Source organism: Rattus norvegicus, chromosome 6 (genome assembly GCF_036323735.1).
Source record: "Rattus norvegicus strain BN/NHsdMcwi chromosome 6, GRCr8, whole genome shotgun sequence".
Taxonomy (NCBI): domain Eukaryota; kingdom Metazoa; phylum Chordata; class Mammalia; order Rodentia; family Muridae; genus Rattus; species Rattus norvegicus.
The window spans coordinates 138,226,083-138,247,809 of record NC_086024.1 but is presented as its reverse complement, the minus strand read 5'-3'; the positions used below and the strand labels follow the sequence as shown (position 1 = coordinate 138,247,809).

General features: G+C 44.2%; 1 long non-coding RNA gene and 1 gene segment (V, D, J or C); both read left to right on the top strand.

Moving 5' to 3' along the window:
- LOC103692723 (Ig gamma-2B chain C region-like) overlaps positions 1 to 21,727 on the top strand; it is a 160,847-nt gene that overhangs the window by 100,531 nt on the left and 38,589 nt on the right.
- LOC120093225 (uncharacterized) lies at positions 3,149 to 5,729 on the top strand. Its single transcript, XR_005486345.2, has 2 exons — positions 3,149 to 3,488; positions 4,324 to 5,729. It is a non-coding gene; the product is annotated as an uncharacterized LOC120093225 (long non-coding RNA).

Genomic DNA, 21,727 nt, shown 5'->3' with positions numbered 1-21,727 from the left:
CTAGGACTTGGCAAGAGCCAACATGGTTGGACTGGAAAAGAAAGGAGGAGACAGAAGACAGGAGAGATGTGCCAACTTGATTTTGGGCTTCACTGTTGTCCATACTGTGTGCAGCCATATGGCCCACAGATAACAGGTTTAGCCGAGGAACACAGATACCCACATTGGACAATGGTGGGGGAACACAGATACCCATACTACAGGGCTCTTTAGGGCATTTCCTGAAAGTGTACTAGGAGTGGGACTGGGCTCAAAGGGATTAGGTGTGATCTGGCCTGGTGAGGCTGACATTGGCAAGCCCAATGGTTGGGTGTTGCCTCCTCCATGTAGACAGCCACAGACTTGGGGAGGGTACAAAATGGAGGACTTGTAGGAGCTTGGGTCCAGACCTGTCAGACAAAATGATCACGCATACTTATTCTTGTAGCTGAAACAACAGCCCCATCTGTCTATCCACTGGCTCCTGGAACTGCTCTCAAAAGTAACTCCATGGTGACCCTGGGATGCCTGGTCAAGGGCTATTTCCCTGAGCCAGTCACCGTGACCTGGAACTCTGGAGCCCTGTCCAGCGGTGTGCACACCTTCCCAGCTGTCCTGCAGTCTGGACTCTACACTCTCACCAGCTCAGTGACTGTACCCTCCAGCACCTGGTCCAGCCAGGCCGTCACCTGCAACGTAGCCCACCCGGCCAGCAGCACCAAGGTGGACAAGAAAATTGGTGAGAGAACAACCAGGGGATGAGGGGCTCACTAGAGGTGAGGATAAGGCATTAGATTGCCTACACCAACCAGGGTGGGCAGACATCACCAGGGAGGGGGCCTCAGCCCAGGAGACCAAAAATTCTCCTTTGTCTCCCTTCTGGAGATTTCTATGTCCTTTACACCCATTTATTAATATTCTGGGTAAGATGCCCTTGCATCATGACATACAGAGGCAGACTAGAGTATCAACCTGCAAAAGGTCATACCCAGGAAGAGCCTGCCATGATCCCACACCAGAACCAACCTGGGGCCTTCTCACCTATAGACCATACTAACACACAGCCTTCTCTCTGCAGTGCCAAGGGAATGCAATCCTTGTGGATGTACAGGTAAGTCACTAGGACTATTACTCCAGCCCCAGATTCAAAAAATATCCTCAGAGGCCCATGTTAGAGGATGACACAGCTATTGACCTATTTCTACCTTTCTTCTTCATCTACAGGCTCAGAAGTATCATCTGTCTTCATCTTCCCCCCAAAGACCAAAGATGTGCTCACCATCACTCTGACTCCTAAGGTCACGTGTGTTGTGGTAGACATTAGCCAGAATGATCCCGAGGTCCGGTTCAGCTGGTTTATAGATGACGTGGAAGTCCACACAGCTCAGACTCATGCCCCGGAGAAGCAGTCCAACAGCACTTTACGCTCAGTCAGTGAACTCCCCATCGTGCACCGGGACTGGCTCAATGGCAAGACGTTCAAATGCAAAGTCAACAGTGGAGCATTCCCTGCCCCCATCGAGAAAAGCATCTCCAAACCCGAAGGTGGGAGCAGCAGGGTGTGTGGTGTAGAAGCTGCAGTAGGCCATAGACAGAGCTTGACTTAACTAGACTTCTGCCCTCTTACTGACCTCCATGCTGACCACTCTCTGTATCCACAGGCACACCACGAGGTCCACAGGTATACACCATGGCGCCTCCCAAGGAAGAGATGACCCAGAGTCAAGTCAGTATCACCTGCATGGTAAAAGGCTTCTATCCCCCAGACATTTATACGGAGTGGAAGATGAACGGGCAGCCACAGGAAAACTACAAGAACACTCCACCTACGATGGACACAGATGGGAGTTACTTCCTCTACAGCAAGCTCAATGTAAAGAAAGAAACATGGCAGCAGGGAAACACTTTCACGTGTTCTGTGCTGCATGAGGGCCTGCACAACCACCATACTGAGAAGAGTCTCTCCCACTCTCCTGGTAAATGATCCCAGAGTCCAGTGGCCCCTCTTGGCCTAAAGGATGCCAACACCTACCTCTACCACCTTTCTCTGTGTAAATAAAGCACCCAGCTCTGCCTTGGGACCCTGCAAAAATGTCCTGGTTCTTTCTGAGATACAGAGTCCAGTGAGGTCATGGGCTGAGGGGCATCCAGGGTTTGAGGCCTGAGGTTTGACTAAGGAAAAAGGGTGGTCTACACTGCCAGACGCAGCACTTTTGATTTGCTGGCATAACAGAATTTACCTCTCACTGAAAAGTGGAGGCTTTATCCCGAGGCAATCCCTCTCGCTTTCTCTTCCTCTACCTAATACATCTATAGTGGGCACAGAATATATCACGAAAGTAAGGACGACCCAAACTCCACCTCCCTCAGTCCACCCTTACCCCTCTTCCTGGCCAAGGATCCCACTGAAGGCACTCAATGGACACATGTGGTCACAGGATATCAGACAGACCCTTGCTATTCCACCACTCAATGCAAGAAGCGTTCCAGAGTCTAAGTCTAATGTAACGATGCACATAGCTGTCACTGCTCTCTCACTGCCCATGAGAATCAACATGGAAACATTAGACACAACCTGATGAGCAACACTGAGGGCAAAAGGCCCATATGCATGCATGCACACATATCTTCAAATGCACAGCACAGTGACACACACACACACACACACACACACACACACACACACACTGGAACCTCACATGGGCATCCCGTGCAGCACTCAGATATAAAAAGGAACCAGGTCTACACAAAGGATCATCCCAACATTCACAAGTGGGAAAGCTGAGACAGATACAACTTTTCTCTGCCTCGGATGCCCACAGACATTTTCATGCACACATGAGTTCCCTGGGGTCAATCTGTCCCTGACCCTGGGATTGTGCCCCTAACCTCACACAGTTGGCACCCATCCGAAACTGTATAACTTACTCACTTCCCACTGTGGATCTTAACTGCAGTCCCAGCTGATTCGTGGGGAATCAGCTCTGCAATCCCTCTGGCCCTCAGTTCTCGGTCATCAGCAGATACAGGATCAGGCAGACCACACAGACACTACCCATGAGAGGCAGAGGCCCTGACTCAGCTTAGCCAGGCTCAGAACTCAAGGCTGGGACACACAGAATGACCTAGTGTATAGGCCAGGCCACCATCAGGTCCAGGGTGTCTGGTGAGCTCAGGGACAAAACTACAGCACTTTGGGGAACTGAAGTTTCTGGTCCAGAGAGAGATCAGAAAGGAGAGATGGCCTCAGGGAGGGTCTGCTGGCCCAGTCAGGCTGTAACTTTCTCCTGGAACTCCACACAACCTCGTCTGACACAGGGAATGGCCCTAGTCACGCCGTGTTGGGATAAACAAACGCTGACTTCCCTCTCTGTCCAGGGATGGAAGTGGACGATGCCTGTGCTGAGGCCCAGGACGGGGAGCTGGAGGGACTCTGGACGACCATCACCATCTTCATCAGCCTCTTCCTGCTCAGCGTGTGCTACAGTGCAGCTGTCACACTCTTCAAGGTCAGTCACAACATCTCCAAAGTGTCCAGACTGTCCTTATACTGTTCCTCATACTGTACCTGTGATGAACTATGCCCCACACTGTCCCATGCTATTGACCTGTCTTATATGCTGGGCAATGCCACCTAACCTTCTCTATGACACAGACTCACAGTGTCCCATGCAGTCTCCATAATTCCCCAAGATGTCCACACTCTATTGCTGTGCTGCCTCATGCTGTCCCCACACATTCCTTTCTTCCCTGGTATGCTATCCCAGGCTGTTGTCTCTATTTTCATGCTCTCCTCACACTGTCCCTAGTGTCTCATACTGCCAATGTTGGCTACTACATTGTCCCCACACTCTGTGCACAGCCCGACAATAAACTCTGCTGTCCCATAATGTTCCCTGTGGTCCCCAACTCTATCCCTGGACATTTGACTATGTTCCCTGAATTCTCATGTTGTTTGCACACTGTTAGTGTCTAACGAACTCTCTTCCAGGTGTACCTTCTTCCATGCTGTCTCACCTCATCTCCCATTCTGTCCTTGTACTAACCCCATTCTATCACCACGCTGTCCATATAAAGTGCCCACATTGTCCTCATTCTGTCCCATATTGTATCCTCATCCCGGACTCATGCTGTTCAGATCTATCTGACACTATTTCCACTCTATGCACACATTTCCCCCTATACCATCCCTATCTGATCAACATGTAATACTCTAGACACCCATGTAGCAGGTTAGAGACTCTAGGGATGCATACTTGCCTGGCTGAGCTACCTCTCTTGGTGGGAGAGGAAACACAGGTCAGAGTGCCGTCCTGATCTTGTCTTATTTACTCTGCTCCACAGGTAAAGTGGATCTTCTCCTCAGTAGTGGAGTTGAAGAAGACGCTGGTTCCTGAATACAAGAACATGATTGGACAAGGGCCCTAAACCACCTCCTATGATGGCAAAGGATTCCCCAGGCCCTGAAGGACCCTGTCCAATGTGCCAAGCAGCCTGACTCAGATCACACTGTCTGCTCACTTCGCTATACTCTATCCATTAGACCCAACTTCCCTCAATTCTTCTCTCTCTGCAGAACTATGTGGACATTAGTATTCGACAGGGCACAGCCACCAGGACCTAAAACACCATCACAGCAGCAGCCAAGACACTGGGTAGGGCCAGAAGGGCCATAGTCTCCTGACTAGTTTATCCATTCTGTTGGGCTAGAGAATCACTGAAGAAGAGATAAGTGTCTATCTTGACTGTATCCAACTGGGAAGGGACCAGTCCTTGGAACCTTGGAACCAGTCCTGTCAGCATCATCTTCTAAAACACAATGATGATAAAAGAAGACACAGTTTTTTGATCCCTAAGAAGAGACATATTTCAACCAGGCCAGAAAAGGAAAACTGGGCAGCCATGGCCCAGCTGAAGCTGAATGAATTGTTCCATTGGCCCTCACATCACTATATCCTGTCAGGTTCCTTTGTACCTGTTCCATCAACCCTGGAATACAGAAAAGACCTGTGTTTCTGCGAATCTTGGGACAGAACCATCCAAAGGTTGGAATCCTTTTGTAGATTATGCTACTGGTCCTGGGTACAAAACACTGGATTCTTAAAGGAGCAAATTCACAGACAACCCTGAAGTCCTGAAAACTAGACACCACCACCTCTCTGGAATTCTGAACTCTATGCTAGAGGTACAAGAGAGGAAGGCCTGGGCTTCGTGGCCTCTGTGTAGCCCTAGCAGGAGCAGAGGCCCCTAAGCAGGGGTTGAGAGACCAGCAAGGACCTCCTAGAGAGAGACCTGATAAACAGATTCCAATCAGAAGACAAAAGATGAAGAGCAACAGAGGTGGAAGGGCACTGGAGAGAGCCATGGTATAGCAGGTTTGTCTTGCAGACCTTGACTTCTGTCCATGACTCTGAGACTTAGCTAATGACAGCTGGGGCAGCAGTCCAAGGAATTCCCATACCCCCTACCACCAGGTTACTAGAGTGTGGAGTGGGTCTACTACAGAGCTCGAATACCTGTTTCTTCATCATTTCTCAACCAATTAAAACTTGGAGTCTCCAGACAGGAAGAAAAATGAAGGCAGGAAGGAAAAGTGGGCACTTGCTCTCCTGTGTCTGTCTGGAAGATCTCAAAGGAGTTTGGCTGTCAATTTCTTACAGATCATTGATGGCTTTAAGGTCTCTGTCTGGTTTGTTGTTTTTCTTCATTTATTTTGGGTTTTTTGTCAATAAAATAGTTTTCAATTATTCTACTCTCACTGTGTTCTTCTATGTGGATCAACCCTGGCTACAAAACATGGCACACTTAAGTAGACCAGTGTTAAAAGAACCCAAGATGTGAGAACTGCGTACTTCTACATAGTCCTGATTTCACAACAAAATGATGTACTTCCTTCATTAGGCACTTTCCCACCATCACCACCTCCCAATATGGACATCATATGCTGAATGCACCACGGGCTTGATCCAATAATAAGTTTAGAGCTTTCAAGATCTAACAATATCTGGAACGTCCTACATAGACACCTCCACAGAAATCCTATCACTTAATGCATTCAAGGGGATAACCAAAAGAACCGTCATATCAGAGAAGAATCTTACCAGAGGGTCACAACAGAAGCTCCTGTCTCTGTTTCCATGTGGCTGCCTTGTCCCAGGGATATCAAACTTAACACTTCTAGCCAAAATGCATGGCCAGTACCTTAGAAGTCTTCGTTCCCTCTCCAGTTTCTCTGTTTCTGAGTCTCTATCTCTCTATAGAATCATCCTTTCATTGGCAGACATCCTTCTGTCTCTCCTCATCTGTTCCTGAAGTCGTGGGCAGACCATCCATCTTTATTTTCCCAAAAACCTCAAGGATGCACTAACGATTAACAACATTCTCACAAACAAACTCTAAGAATGCATCAAAAAGATTATTCAATGTGGTCAAGTAACTTCATGCCACAGATACAGGAATAGCTCAAACTATAACAATCAAGCAATGGAATAAATAATATATAATCAAAATGAAAGGAAAAAAACACATGATCATCTCATTAGAAGCTGAAAAAGACATGAACAAAATACAAAGTCTTTAACAAAAACGCCTCCTCATGATAAAAATCTTGGACAAAATAGGGATAAAAGGGGCATTTCCAATCACGATAAAGGGGAATTATATCAAAACAAATTAGATGGGGAGAAACTCAAAGCAATTCTACTAAAATCAGAGACAAGCCAGGTCTGTATCCCTGTATCTCTCCAGTATAGTACTTGAAGTTATAGCTAGTGCAATGAAAAACCTAAGGGATATCAAGAGGTTACAATATGAAAAGGAAAAAGTCAATTGTCAGTATTCACAGATGATATGATAGTAATATGCATAAGTGCCCCCTAAAATTCTACCAACTCCAATACCTGATAAATAACTTCAATGAAGTAGCTGAATAAAAGCTTAACTGCGGGGAAAAAATCAGTGGCCTTCCTGTATACAAATGATAACATGGCTGAAAAAGAAATCAGGGATTCGAGGGAGAGCAGCCGAGGCAGGATAATATGACAGGTGACATTAAGATTCTACTCTGTGTATTTGCAGGTTGTTATCAATGTTCCTAAGGGATGGATGGTACCAGGCTTTGTATGTTTAAGTGGGCAATTGTATCTTATCAATTGGATCGAAGGTTATTTTGCTGTGTGTTCGTTTATCTGACGGTTTGAGTGTAGGAAACTGTGTGGTGGCAAGAGACACGGAGCCAGCGCCCAGTTGGGATGTGTTTCTGCCAAGATATCTATCATGTATCTAAGGGCACTGTGGTGTTGGATCCAGAAGGATAAAAGATGCCAATACATTTTTTTATTTTTGTATTTTTACAACAACAGTTGGAGAATCAAGTAGTGGCGAATCAAGGTGATGGGCAAGAATCAACTAGTAAACTTAAGAGTTGAGAGAAGGGGAACCGGAAGATAGGGGCACTGGAGCAGCAGGTCCTCTGCACTCCAGACACTGCCCAGACATGAAGGGACTGGATCAACAGTTCTCTGCACCCAAATCCCGTGAGAGGGAGAGCTAAACCTTCAGAGGGGCAGACATGCCTGGGAAGCCAGAATAGCTACATTCTGCCCACACTTCTGACCCCAAAGGAAAACACCTAATGCCATTTGGGACCCCGGGGAATGGGGGTCCCCACGGGAAGAGGTGGCACAGTCCCTCCTGGTTTCCGCCCTAACAGAGAGCTCAACAGCAGCCCCCCATGAGCAACTTGTGCCTCAGGACCACAGGTAAGACCAACTTTTCTGCTCCAAGCGACCTGCCTGGTAGACTCAGGACACACAGAGGCAAAATTCCTCTGGGACCGGACACTTCCAGTTTCTAGCTGGAGCCCCAACCTCACTGATCCTGGCCCAGAGCTCACTGCTCCCAAACCCCCTTGGGAAAGAGAGCTCACTGCCCAGACAGGTGGGCACTCCTGAGACTGCAGAACGGGAGAGATCACCAATACTGCCCACCCCTGCCCACATCCCTGGCCCAAGAGGAAACTGTATAGGGCCTCTGGGAACCGAAAGATAGAGGCACTTGAGCGGCAGGTCCCCTGCAATCCAGACACCACCTGGTCCTGAAGGAACCAGATCAACACATCTCTGCATCCAAATCCCGTGGAAGGGAGAGCTAAATCTTCAGAGGGGCAGACACACCTGGGAAGCAAGAAGAGCTACACTCTGCCCACATTTCTTAATCCAGAGGAAAACACCTAACGCCATCTGGGACGCCGGTGCACATGGGCCCTGGAAAAAGGCAGCACAAGCCTACCTGGTTGCAGTCCTCATGGAGAGCACAACAGCAGCCCCCCATAAGCAACTTGAGCCACGGGACCACAGGTGAGAGGAAATTTGCTGCTCCAAGCGATCTGCCTGGTGGACTCAGGACACAGGCCCACAGGAACAGTTGAAGACCAGTAGACAGGAAAGACTACACGCCCCAAAGCAGAACACTCTGCTCCCATAACTGGCTGAAAGAAAACAGAAAAAGAGGTATACAGCACTCCTGACAAACAGACCTATAGGACGGCCTAGCCACTGTCAGGAATAGCAGAACAAGGTAAGACCAGAGACAACCTGATAGTGAGGGGCAAGCATAGGAACGCAAGCAACAAAAACCAAGACTACATGGCATCATCAGAGCCCAATTCTCCCACCAAAGCAAACACTGAATATGCAAACACACCAGAAAAGCAAAATCTAGATTTAAAATCACATTTGAACATGATGCTGGAGGACTTAAGATAAAGACATGAAGAACTCCCTTAGAGAAACAAAGGAAAACATAAATAAACAAGTAGAAGCCTATAGAGAGGAATCACAAATATCCCTGAAAGAATTCCAGAAAAACACAATCAAACAGATGAAGGAATTAAAAATGGAAAGAGAAGCAATAAAGAAAGCACAAAGGGAGACAACACTGAAGATAGAAAACCAAAGGAAGAGACACGGAGCCACAGACACAAGCATCACCAACTGAATACAAGAGATAGAAGAGAGAATCTCAGGAGCAGAAGATTCCGTAGAAATCATCGACACAATGGTCAAAGATAATGTAAAACGGAAAAAGCTACTGGTCCAAAACATACAGGAAATCCAGGACACAATGAGAAGATCAAACCTAAAGATAAAAGGTACAGAAGAGAGTGAAGACTCCCAGCTCAAAGGACCAGTAAATATCTAAAACAAAATCATAGAATAAAACTTCCCTAACCTAAAAAAAGAGATGCCCATAGGCATACAAGAAGCCTACAGAACTCCAAATAGATTGGACCAGAAAAGAAACACCTCTCAACACATAATAGTCAAAACACCAAATGCACAAAACACAGAAAGAATATTAAAAGCAGTAAGGGAAAAAGGTGAAGTAACATATAAATGCAGACCTATCAGAATCATGCCAGACTTCTCACCAGAGACTATGAAAGCCAGAAGATCCTGGACAGATGTCATACAGACCCTAAGACAACACAAATGCCAGCCCAGGTTACTGTATCCAGCAAAATTCTCAATTAACTTAGATGGAAAAACTAAGATATTCCATGACAAAGCCAAATTTACACAATATCTTTCTACAAGTCCAGCACTACAAAGGATAATAAAGGGTAAAGCCCAACATAAGGAGGCAAGCTACACACTAGAAAAAGCAAGAAACTAATCGCCTTGGCAACAAAACAAAGAGAAGAAAAGCACAGAAACATAATCCCACATCCAAATATGAATATAACAGGAAGCAATAATCACTATTCCTTAATATCTCTCAACATCAATGGTCTCAACTCCCCAATAAAAAGACATAGATTAACAAACTGGATATGCAATGAGGACCCTGCATTCTGCTGCCTACAGGAAACACACCTCAGAGACAAAGACAGACACTACCTCAGAGTGAAAGGCTGGAAAACAACTTTCCAAGCAAATGGTCTGAAGAAGCAAGCTGGAGTAGCCATTCTAATATCAAATAAATCAATTTTCAACTCAAAGTCATCAAAAAAGATAAGAAAGCACACTTCATATTCATCAAAGGAAAAATCCACCAAGATAAACTCTCAATCCTAAATATCTATGATCCAAATACAAGGTCACCTACACACATAAAAGAAACCTTACTAAAGCTCAAACCACACATTGTACCTCACACAATAATAGTAGGAGATTTCAACACCACACTCTCATCAATGGACAGATCATGGAACAGAAATTAAACAGAGATGTAGACAGACTAAGAGAAGTCATGAACCAAATGGACTTAACAGATATTTATAGAACATTCTATCTTAAAACAAAAGGATATACATTCTTCTCACCACCTCATGGTACTTTCTCCAAAATTGACCATATAATTGGTCATAAAACAGGCCTCAACAGATACAGAAAGATAGAAATAATCCCATGCGTCCTATCAGACCACCACGGGCTAAAGCTGGTCTTCAACAACTATAAAGGAAGAACGCCCACATATACGTGGAAGTTGAACAATGCTCTACTCAATGATAACCTGGTCAAGGAAGAAATAAAGAAAGAAATTAAAGACTTCTTAGAATTTAAAGGTACAACATACCCAAACTTATGGGACACAATGAAAGCTGTGCTAAGAGGAAAACTCATAGCTCTGAGTGCCTGCAGAAAGAAACAGGAGAGAGCATATGTCAGCAGCTTGACAGCACACCTAAAAGCTCTAGAACAAAAAGAAGCAAACACACCCAGGAGGAGTAGATGGCAGGAAATAATCAAACTCAGAGCTGAAATCAACCAAGTAGAAACAAAAAGGTCTATACAAAGAATCAACAGAACCAAAAGCTGGTTCTTTGAGAAAATCAACAAGATAGATAAACCCTTAGCCAGACAACCCAGAGGACACAGAGAGTGTGTCCAAATTAACAAAATCAGAAATGAAAAGGGAGACATAACTACAAAATAAGAGGAAATTCAAAAAATCATCACATCCTACTACAAAAGCCTATATTCAAGAAAACTTGAAAATCTGGAGGAAATGGACAATTTCCTAGACAAATACCAGGTACCAAAGTTAAATCAGGAACAGATAAACCATTTAAACAACCCCATAATTCCTAAAGAAATAGAAGCAATCATTAAAGGTCTCCCAACCAAAAGAGCCCAGGACCAGACGGGTTTAGTACAGAATTCTAACAGACCTTCATAGAAGACCTCATACCAATATTATCCAAACTATTCCACAAAATTGAAACAGACGGAGTGCTGCCGAATTCCTTCTATGAAGCCACAATTACTCTTTTTTTTTTAAAGATTTATCCTTTTTTCTTTATTAACTTGAGTATTTCTTATATACATTTCGAGTGTTATTCCCTTTCCCGGTTTCCGGGCAAACATCCCCCTCCCCCTCCCCTTCCTTATGGGTGTTCCCCTCCCCACACTCCCCCCATTGCCGCCCTCCCCCCCAACAGTCTAGTTCACTGGGGGTTCAGTCTTAGCAGGACCCAGGGCTTCCCCTTCCACTGGTGCTCTTACTAGGATATTCATTGCTACCTATGAGGTCAGAGTCCAGGGTCAGTCCATGTATAGTCTTTAGGTAGTGGCTTAGTCCCTGGAAGCTCTGGTTGCTTGGCATTGTTGTACATATGGGGTCTCGAGCCCCTTCAAGCTCTTCCAGTTCTTTCTCTGATTCCTTCAATGGGGGTCCTATTCTCAGTTCAGTGGTTTGCTGCTGGCATTCGCCTCTATATTTGCTGTATTCTGGCTGTGTCTCTCAGGAGCCATCTACATCTGGCTCCTGTCAGTCTGCACTTCTTTGCTTCATCCATCTTGTCTAATTGGGTGGCTGTATATGTATGGGCCACATGTGGGGCAGGCTCTGAATGGGTGTTCCTTCAGTCTCTGTTTTAATCTTTGCCTCTCTATTCCCTGCCAAGGGTATTCTTGTTCCCCTTTTAAAGAAGGAGTGAAGCATTCACATTTTGATCATCCGTCTTGAGTTTCCTTTGTTCCAGGCGTCTAGGGTAATTCAAGCATTTGGGCTAATAGCCACTTATCAATGAGTGCATACCATGTGTGTCTTTCTGTGAGTGGGTTAGCTCACTCAGGATGATATTTTCCAGTTCCAACCATTTGCCTACGAATTTCATAAACTCGTTGTTTTTGATAGCTGAGTAATATTCCATTGTGTAGATGTACCACATTTTCTGTATCCATTCCTCTGTTGAAGGGCATCTGGGTTCTTTCCAGTTTCTGGCTATTATAAATAAGGCTGCGATGAACATAGTGGAGCACGTGTCTCTTTTATATGTTGAGGCATCTTTTGGGTATATGCCCAAGAGAGGTATGGCTGGATCCTCAGGCAGTTCAATGTCCAATTTTCTGAGGAACCTCCAGACTGATTTCCAGAATGGTTTTACCAGTCTGCAATCCCACCAACAATGGAGGAGTGTTCCTCTTTCTCCACATCCTCGCCAGCATCTGCTGTCACCTGAGTTTTTGATCTTAGCCATTCTCACTGGTGTGAGGTGAAATCTCAGGGTTGTTTTGATTTGCATTTCCCTTATGACTAAAGATGTTGAACATTTCTTTAGGTGTTTCTCAGCCATTCGGCATTGTCAGCTGTGAATTCTTTGTTTAGCTCTGAACCCCATTTTTTAATAGGGTTATTTGTTTCCCTGCGGTCTAACTTCTTGAGTTCTTTGTATATTTTGGATATAAGGCCTCTATCTGTTATAGGATTGGTAAAGATCTTTTCCCAATCTGTTGGTTGCCGTTTTGTCCTAACCACAGTGTCCTTTGCCTTACAGAAGCTTTGCAGTTTTATGAGATCCCATTTGTCGATTCTTGATCTTAGAGCATAAGCCATTGGTGTTTTGTTCAGGAAATTTTTTCCAGTGCCCATGTGTTCCAGATGCTTCCCTAGTTTTTCTTCTATTAGTTTGAGTGTGTCTGGTTTGATGTGGAGGTCCTTGATCCACTTGGACTTAAGCTTTGTACAGGGTGATAAGCATGGATCCATCTGCATTCTTCTACATGTTGCCCTCCAGTTGAACCAGCACCATTTGCTGAAAATGCTATCTTTTTTCCATTGGATGGTTTTGGCTCCTTTGTCAAAAATCAAGTGACCATAGGTGTGTGGGTTCATTTCTGGGTCTTCAATTCTGTTCCATTGGTCTATCTGTCTGTCTCTGTACCAATACCATGCAGTTTTTATCACTATTGCTCTGTAATACTGCTTGAGTTCAGGGATAGTGATTCCCCCTGAAGTCCTCTTATTGTTGAGGATAGCTTTAGCTATCCTGGGTTTTTTGTTATTCCAGATGAATTTGCAAATTGTTCTGTCTAACTCTTTGAAGAATTGGATTGGTATTTTGATGGGGGTTGCATTGAATCTGTAGATTGCTTTTGGTAAAATGGCCATTTTTACTATATTAATCCTGCCAATCCATGAGCATGGGAGATCTTTCCATCTTCTGAGGTCTTCTTCAATTTCTTTCCTCAGTATCTTGAAGTTCTTATTGTACAGATCTTTTACTTGCTTGGTTAAAGTCACACCGAGGTACTTTATATTATTTGGGTCTATTATGAAGGGTGTCGTTTCCCTAATTTCTTTCTCGGCTTGTTCCTCTTTTGTATAGAGGAAGGCAACTGATTTATTTGAGTTAATTTTATACCCAGCCACTTTGCTGAAGTTGTTTATCAGCTTTAGTAGTTCTCTGGTGGAACTTTTGGGATCACTTAAATATACTATCATGTCGTCTGCAAATAGTGATATTTTGACCTCTTCTTTTCCGATCTGTATCCCCTTGATCTCCTTTTGTTGTCTGATTGCTCTGGCTAGAACTTCAAGAACTATATTGAATAAGTAGGGAGAGAGTGGGCAGCCTTGTCTAGTCCCTGATTTTAGTGGGATTGCTTCAAGTTTCTCTCCATTTAGTTTAATGTTAGCAACTGGTTTGCTGTATATGGCTTTTACTATGTTTAGGTATGGGCCTTGAATACCTATTCTTTCCAGGACTTTTATCATGAAGGGGTGTTGAATTTTGTCAAATGCTTTCTCAGCATCTAATGAAATGATCATGTGGTTCTGTTCTTTCAGTTTGTTTATATGATGGATCACGTTGATGGTTTTCCTTATATTAAACCATCCCTGCATGCCTGGGATGAAGCCTACTTGATCATGGTGGATGATTGTTTTGATGTGCTCTTGAATTCGGTTTGCCAGAATTTTATTGAGTATTTTTGCGTCGATATTCATAAGGGAAATTGGTCTGAAGTTCTCTTTCTTTGTTGGGTCTTTGTGTGGTTTAGGTATAAGAGTAATTGTGGCTTCATAGAAGGAATTCGGTAGGGCTCCATCTGTTTCAATTTTTTGGAATAGTTTGGATAATATTGGTATAAGGTCTTCTATGAAGGTTTGATAGAATTCTGCACTAAACCCGTCTGGACCTGGGCTCTTTTTGGTTGGGAGACCTTTAATGACTGCTTCTATTTCCTTAGGAGTTATGGGGTTGTTTAACTGGTTTATCTGTTCCTGATTTAACTTCGATACCTGGTATCTGTCTAGGAAATTGTCCATTTCCTCCAGATGTTCAAGTTTTGTTGAATATAGGTTTTTATAGTAAGATCTGATGATTTTTTGAATTTCCTCTGAATCTGTAGTTATGTCTCCCTTTTCATTTCTGATTTTGTTAATTTGGACGCACTCTCTGTGTCCTCTCGTTAGTCTGGCTAAGGGTTTATCTATCTTGTTGATTTTCTCAAAGAACCAACTTTTGGTTCTGTTGATTCTTTCTATGGTCCTTTTTGTTTCTACTTGGTTGATTTCAGCTCTGAGTTTGATTATTTCCTGCCTTCTACTCCTCCTGGGTGTATTTGCTTCTTTTTGTTCTAGAGCTTTTAGGTGTGCTGTCAAGCTGCTGACATATGCTCTTTCCTGTTTCTTTCTGCAGGCACTCAGCGCTATGAGTTTTCCTCTTAGCACAGCTTTCATTGTGTCCCATAAGTTTGGGTATGTTGTACCTTCATTTGAATTAAATTCTAAAAAGTTTTTAATTTCTTTCTTTATTTCTTCCTTGACCAGGTTATCATTGAGTAGAGCATTGTTCAATTTCCACGTATATGTGGGCATTCTTCCCTTATTGTTATTGAAGACCAGTTTTAGGCCGTGGTGGTCCGATAGCACGCATGGGATTATTTCTATCTTTCTGTACCTGTTGAGGCCCGTTTTTTGACCAATTATATGGTCAACTTTGGAGAAAGTACCATGAGGAGCTGAGAAGAAGGTATATCCTTTTGCTTTAGGATAGAATGTTCTATAAATATCCGTTAAGTCCATTTGGCTCATGACTTCTCTTAGTCTGTCTACATCTCTGTTTAATTTCTGTTTCCATGATCTGTCCATTGATGAGAGTGGTGTGTTGAAATCTCCCACTATTATTGTGTGAGGTGCAATGTGTGTTTTGAGCTTTAGTAAGGTTTCTTTTACATATGTAGGTGCCCTTGTATTTGGGGCATAGATATTTAGGATTGAGAGTTCATCTTGGTGGATTTTTCCTTTGATGAATATGAAGTGTCCTTCCTTATCTTTTTTGATGACTTTTAGTTGAAAATTGATTTTATTTGGTATTAGAATGGCTACTCCAGCTTGCTTCTTCTGACCATTTGCTTGGAAAATTGTTTTCCAGCCTTTCACTCTGAGGTAATGTCTGTCTTTGTCTCTGAGGTGTGTTTCCTGTAGGCAGCAGAATGCAGGGTCCTCGTTGCGTATCCAGTTTGTTAATCTATGTCTTTTTATTGGGAGTTGAGGCCATTGATATTGAGAGATATTAAGGAATAGTGATTATTGCTTCCCGTTATATTCATATTTGGAAGTGAGGTTATGTTTGTGTGCTTTCATTCTCTTTGTTTTGTTGCCAAGATGATTAGTTTCTTGCTTCTAGGGTATAGCTTGCCTCCTTATGTTGGGCTTTACCCTTTATTATCCTTTGTAGTGCTGGACTTGTAGAAAGATATTGTGTAAATTTGGTTTTGTCATGGAATATCTTGGTTTCTCCATCTATGTTAATTGAGAGTTTTGCAGGATACAGTAACCTGGGCTGGCATTTGTGTTCTCTTAGGGTCTGTATGACATCTGTCCAGGATCTTCTGGCCTTCATAGTTTCTGGCGAAAAGTCTGGTGTGATTCTGATAGGTCTGCCTTTATATGTTACTTGACCTTTTTCCCTTACTGCTTTTAATATTCTTTCTTTATTTTGTGCGTTTGGTGTTTTGACAATTATGTGACGGGAGGTGTTTCTTTTCTGGTCCAATCTATTTGGAGTTCTGTAGGCTTCTTGTATGCCTATGGGTATCTCTTTTTTTAGGTTAGGGAAGTTTTCTTCTATGATTTTGTTGAAGATATTTACTGGTCCTTTGAGCTGGGAGTCTTCACTCTCTTCTATACCTATTATCCTTAGGTTTGATCTTCTCATTGAGTCCTGGATTTCCTGTATGTTTTGGACCAGTAGCTTATTCCGCTTTACATTATCTTTGACAGTTGAGTCAATGATTTCTATGGAATCTTCTGCTCCCGAGATTCTCTCTTCCATCTCTTGAATTCTGTTGGTGAAGCTTGTATCTACAGCTCCTTGTCTTTTCTTTTGATTTTCTATGTCCAGGGTTGTTTCCATGTGTTCTTTCTTGATTGCTTCTATTTCCATTTTTAATTCCTTCAACTGTTTGATTGTGTTTTCCTGGAATTCTTTCAGGGATTTTTGCGATTCCTCTCTGTAGGCTTCTACTTGTTCTCTAAGGGAGTTCTTTATGTCTTTCTTGAAGTCCTCCAGCATCATGATCAAATATGATTTTGAAACTAGGTCTTGCTTTTCTGGTGTGTTTGGATATTCTGTGTTTGCTTTGGTGGGAGAATTGGGCTCCGATGATGCCATGTAGTCTTGGTTTCTGTTGCTTGGGTTCCTGTGCTTGCCTCTCACCATCAGATTATCTCTAGTGTTACTTTGTTCTGCTATTTCTGACAGTGGCTAGACTGTCCTATAACCTGTGTGTCAGGAGTGCTGTAGACCTGTTTTCCTGTTTTCTTTCAGCCAGTTATGGGGACAGAGTGTTCTGCTTTCGGGCGTGTAGTTTTTCCTCTCTACAGGTCTTCAGCTGTTCCTGTGGGCCTGTGTCTTGAGTTCACCAGGCAGGTTTCTTGCAGGGGAAAAGTTGGTCCTACCTGCGGTTCCAAGGCTCAAGTTTGCTCGTGGGGTACTGCCTAAGTCCTCTCCGCTGTGGCAGCAACCGGGAAAATCTGTGCCGCTCCTTCCGGGAGCCTCCGTGCACCAGGGTTTCAGATGACGTTTGGTGTTTTCCTCTGGCGCCTGGATGTGCACAGAGTGCAGTCTCTTCTGGTTTCCCAGGCGTGTCTGCCTCTCTGAAGGTTCAGCTCTCCCTCCCACGGGATTTGGGTGCAGAGAACTGTTTATCCGGTCTGTTTCCTTCAGGTTCCGGCAGTGTCTCAGGCGCAGGGGTCCTGCCGCTCCCGGGCCCTCCCCTACGGGAACCCAGAGGCCTTATACAGTTGCCTCTTGGGCCAGGGATGTGGGCAGGGGTGGGCAGTGTTGGTGGTCTCCTCCGCTCTGCAGCCTCAGGAGTGCCCACCTGATCAGGCGGTGAGGTCTCTCTCCCACGGGGTTTGGGAGCAGAGAGCTGCTGCGGTCCGGGATCCGCCGGTGTGGGACTTCCGGTAAACACAGGAAGTGCCCGGCCTTAGAGGAATTTTGCCTCTGTGTGTCCTGAGTTCACCAGGCAGGTTTCTTGCAGGGGAAAAGTTGGTCCTACCTGCAGTTCCAAGGCTCAAGTTTGCTCGTGGGGTACTGCCTAAGTCCTCTCCGCTGTGGCAGCAACCGGGAAGATCTGCGCCGCTCTTTCCAGGAGCCTCCGTGCACCAGGGTTCCAGATGGCGTTTGGTGTTTTCCTCTGGCGCCTGGATGTGCACAGAGTGCAGTCTCTTCTGGTTTCCCAGGCGTGTCCGCCTGTCTGAAGGTTCAGCTCTCCCTCCCACGGGATTTGGGTGCAGAGAACTGTTTATCCGGTCTGTTTCCTTCAGGTTCCGGCAGTGTCTCAGGCGCAGGGGTCCTGCCGCTCCCGGGCCCTCCCCTACGGGAACCCAGAGGCCTTATACAGTTGCCTCTTGGGCCAGGGATGTGGGCAGGGGTGGGCAGTGTTGGTGGTCTCCTCCGCTCTGCAGCCTCAGGAGTGCCCACCTGATCAGGCGGTGAGGTCTCTCTCCCACGGGGTTTGGGAGCAGAGAGCTGCTCTCCCTTACTGCTTTTAATATTCTTTCTGTGTTTTGTGCATTTGGTGTTTTGACTATTATGTGTCGAGAAGTGTTTCTTTTCTGGTCCAATCTATTTGGAGTTCTGTAGGCTTCTTGTATGCCTATGGGTATCTCTTTTTTTAGGTTAGGGAAGTTTTCTTCTATGATTTTGTTTTAGATATTTACTGGTCCTTTGAGCTGGGAGTCTTCACTCTCTTCTATACCTATTATCCTTAGGTATGATCTTCTCATTGAGTTCTGGATTTCCTGTATGTTTTGGACCAGTAGCTTTTTCCGCTTTACATTACCTTTGACTGTTGAGTCGATGATTTCTATGGAATCTTCTGCTCCTGAGATTCTTTCTTCTATCTCTTTTATTCTGTTGGTGATGCTTGTATCTACGGCTCCTTGTCTCTTCCTTTGGTTTTCTATATCCAGGGTTGTTTCCATGTGTTCTTTCTTGATTGCTTCTATTTCCATTTTTTAATTCCTTCACCTGTTTGATTGTGTTTTCCTGGAATTCTTTCAGGGATATTTGTGATTCCTCTCTATGGGCTTCTACTTGTTTATTTATATTTTCATGGAATTCTTTCAGGGATTTTTGTGATTCCTCTCTGTAGGCTTCTACTTGTTTATTTATGTTTTCCTGTGTTTCTCTAAGGGAGTTCTTCATGTCTTTCTTGAAGTCCTCCAGTATCATGATCAAATATGATTTTGAAACTAGATCTTGCTTTTCTGGTCTATTTGGTTATTCTGTGTTTGCTTTGGTGGGAGAATTGGGCTCCGATGATGCCATGTAGTCTTAGTTTCTGTTGCTTGGGTTCCTGCGCTTGCCTCTCGCCATCAGATTATCTCTAGTGTTACTTTGTTCTGCTACTTATGACAGTGGCTAGACTGTCCTATAAGCCTGTGTGTCAGGAGTGCTGTAGACCTGTTTTCCTGATTTCTTTCAGCCAGTTATGGGGACAGAGTGTTCTGCTTTCAGGCGTGTAGTTTTTCCTATCTACAGGTCTTCAGCTGTTCCTGTGGGCCTGTGTCTTGAGTTCACCAGGCAGGTTGCTTGGAGCTGGAAGGTTGGTCTTACCTGCGGTCCTGAGGCTCAAGTTTGCTTCTGGGGTGCTGCTTATGACCTCTCCGTGGCGGCAGCAACCAGGAAGATCTGCGCTGCCCTTTCCGGGAGCTTCCGTGCATCAGGGTTCCAGATGACATTTGGTATTTTCCTCTGGAGTCAGAGATGTGGGCCAACTGTAGACTCTTCTAGTTTCCCAGGCGTGTCTGCATCTCTGAAGGTTTAGCTCTCCCTCCCACGGGATTTGGGTGCAGAGAACTGTTTATCCGGTCTGTTTCCTTCAGGTTCTGGTGGTGTCTCAGACGCATCAGATTTCCTGCTCCTGTGCCCTTATCCAAGGGAACCCAGAGGCTGTATACAGTTTCCTCTTGGGCCAGGGATGTGGGCAGGGGTGGGCAGTGTTGGTGGTCTCTTCCGCTCTGCAGTCTCAGGAGTGCCCACCTGTCTCTGCAGTGAGCTCTCTCTCCCACAGGGTTTGGGAGCAGTGAGCTGGAGGCAGGGAGCGCGAGATTGGGACTCCCTCTAAAAACCGGAAGTATCCAGTCCTAGAGGAATTCTGCCTCTGTGTGTCCCAAGGCCACCAGTCAGGTCGCTTGCAGCAGAAAAGTTGGTCTTACCTGCGGTCACGAGGCTCAACTTTGCTCATGGGGTGTTGCTTATGAGCTCTCCGAGACAGCAGCAACCAGGAAGCAATCTACAGACTTCTGAAGAAGGACACCTGCCATTTAACAAACAGCAGGAGATTAAGTAAAGGAATTATCTTACTCTGGTTCTTTGTTCATTTCCTGGATAGCTCCTCAATGATCACGGAAGAGGCTTAGAGTTCATTAATTCTTTGTGAATTGGGCAGGAAAAAAGAAAAAGAAAAAAAAGAGAAGAGAAAGAGAAAAGGAGACAACAGAGAGTCTAAAATAAGAAATAAACACCCACTCTTGCCTGTACCAGAAATGGCTATATTCAAACATAGTCTTGCTTTCAGCCATTTATAGATTATACACAAAATTTCTCTACTTAAGAAACAATTAACCTCATTCAAAAAAATGATACAGAAAAAGGGAGTTATAGAAACATGTCAATAGAAAGCTCATTAACTTGGTAGCTACTCACTGATCAGAAAAGCTGCCCAGAATCCATTAACTCTGTGTGCACCAAGGAAAAAAGAGAAGAGATAAATTAAGTAGAAGACAAAGGAGAGAGTCTCCCATGTAGAAAAAAACAAACACTCTTGTACGTAGAAGAAACGACTACATTCAAACTTTATTATTGCTTTCATCCCTTTGTACATTTTACATATGTAGATTTTACTTAAAATTTTCTCTATTTGATAAAGAATTACTTCACACATAAAATGTTACAGAAAGGGGAGTTACACATGGATGTCAATAGTAAATACAAACTTTCATTCTATAACTTCATTCTATAACTTCATTGTTTAAGCTCATTATAAGTTCAAAGCAACAGTTTCATATCTCCTTGCTTTATCAGAGTGCACACATGTGGATTTTTTTGGACATGAAGGACCTAGAATAGTTATTTTCCTTGATCACACATCTGTCCCAGGCCTGTTTCTCTCCTCAGTGCAATTTAGCCCGGGTAGAATTAAACTTTATAGAGCTCTACATAGAACTTTCATGTTGCAGAGGACTTGAAATTACTCATATAAATTAGGGAATCTATAAAATCATAATTAGGAATTATGAAATCCTTAATTTCTTGACATAGCTTTGTTAAATGAGAATACATCTCTCCTTAATCTGGGGAAAAATCTGCCCAAAAAGAAAGGTTAATGCTCAAGAATCATTAGGCAATAGTGACTGGAAAAGCTTATGAGCAGGAAGAAGCAATCCTGGGATAAAAATCTCTGAAGGTCCTGTAATTCAGAGTTTACCCATTGAAGCCATGAAAAATGGTGGGCCATCTCCACAAAATTCACTTGCTATACTAGGTCTCTCTTAGATGGCTTCTGAGAGTCCCTCTCATGGTTGATGTACATAAGACTGGCTACTAATAACCAAGAAACAGGGTCAATGTTCGGCTGTTATAAAATTTCCTCTGCCAAGGCCATTAATCCAAAACGCTTTAATTTAGTCCCAGCCAGAGGAAAAGGGCAGTAAACAGCCATATTCGTCACCAAAATATTGCAAGAATAATCCTTAGACCAAATATTCTTCTCCTCTGAAATGACTTGAGCCCAGTTGTCATAATCTTCATTACCTCAGAACCACCGGCTTCCGTGCCCCTGCTGTGCTGACTCACTAAACACCACTTGAAGCATTTGGCTGCTTTCCCCATCCAAAGTTGGCACATTTACATTTCACCAAGAAACATGGCCAGGCCTGTACGTTAACACCCCACTCATGGTATCACCTTCTGTCTTCATCACTATCTATTGCTGTGAAAAGACAC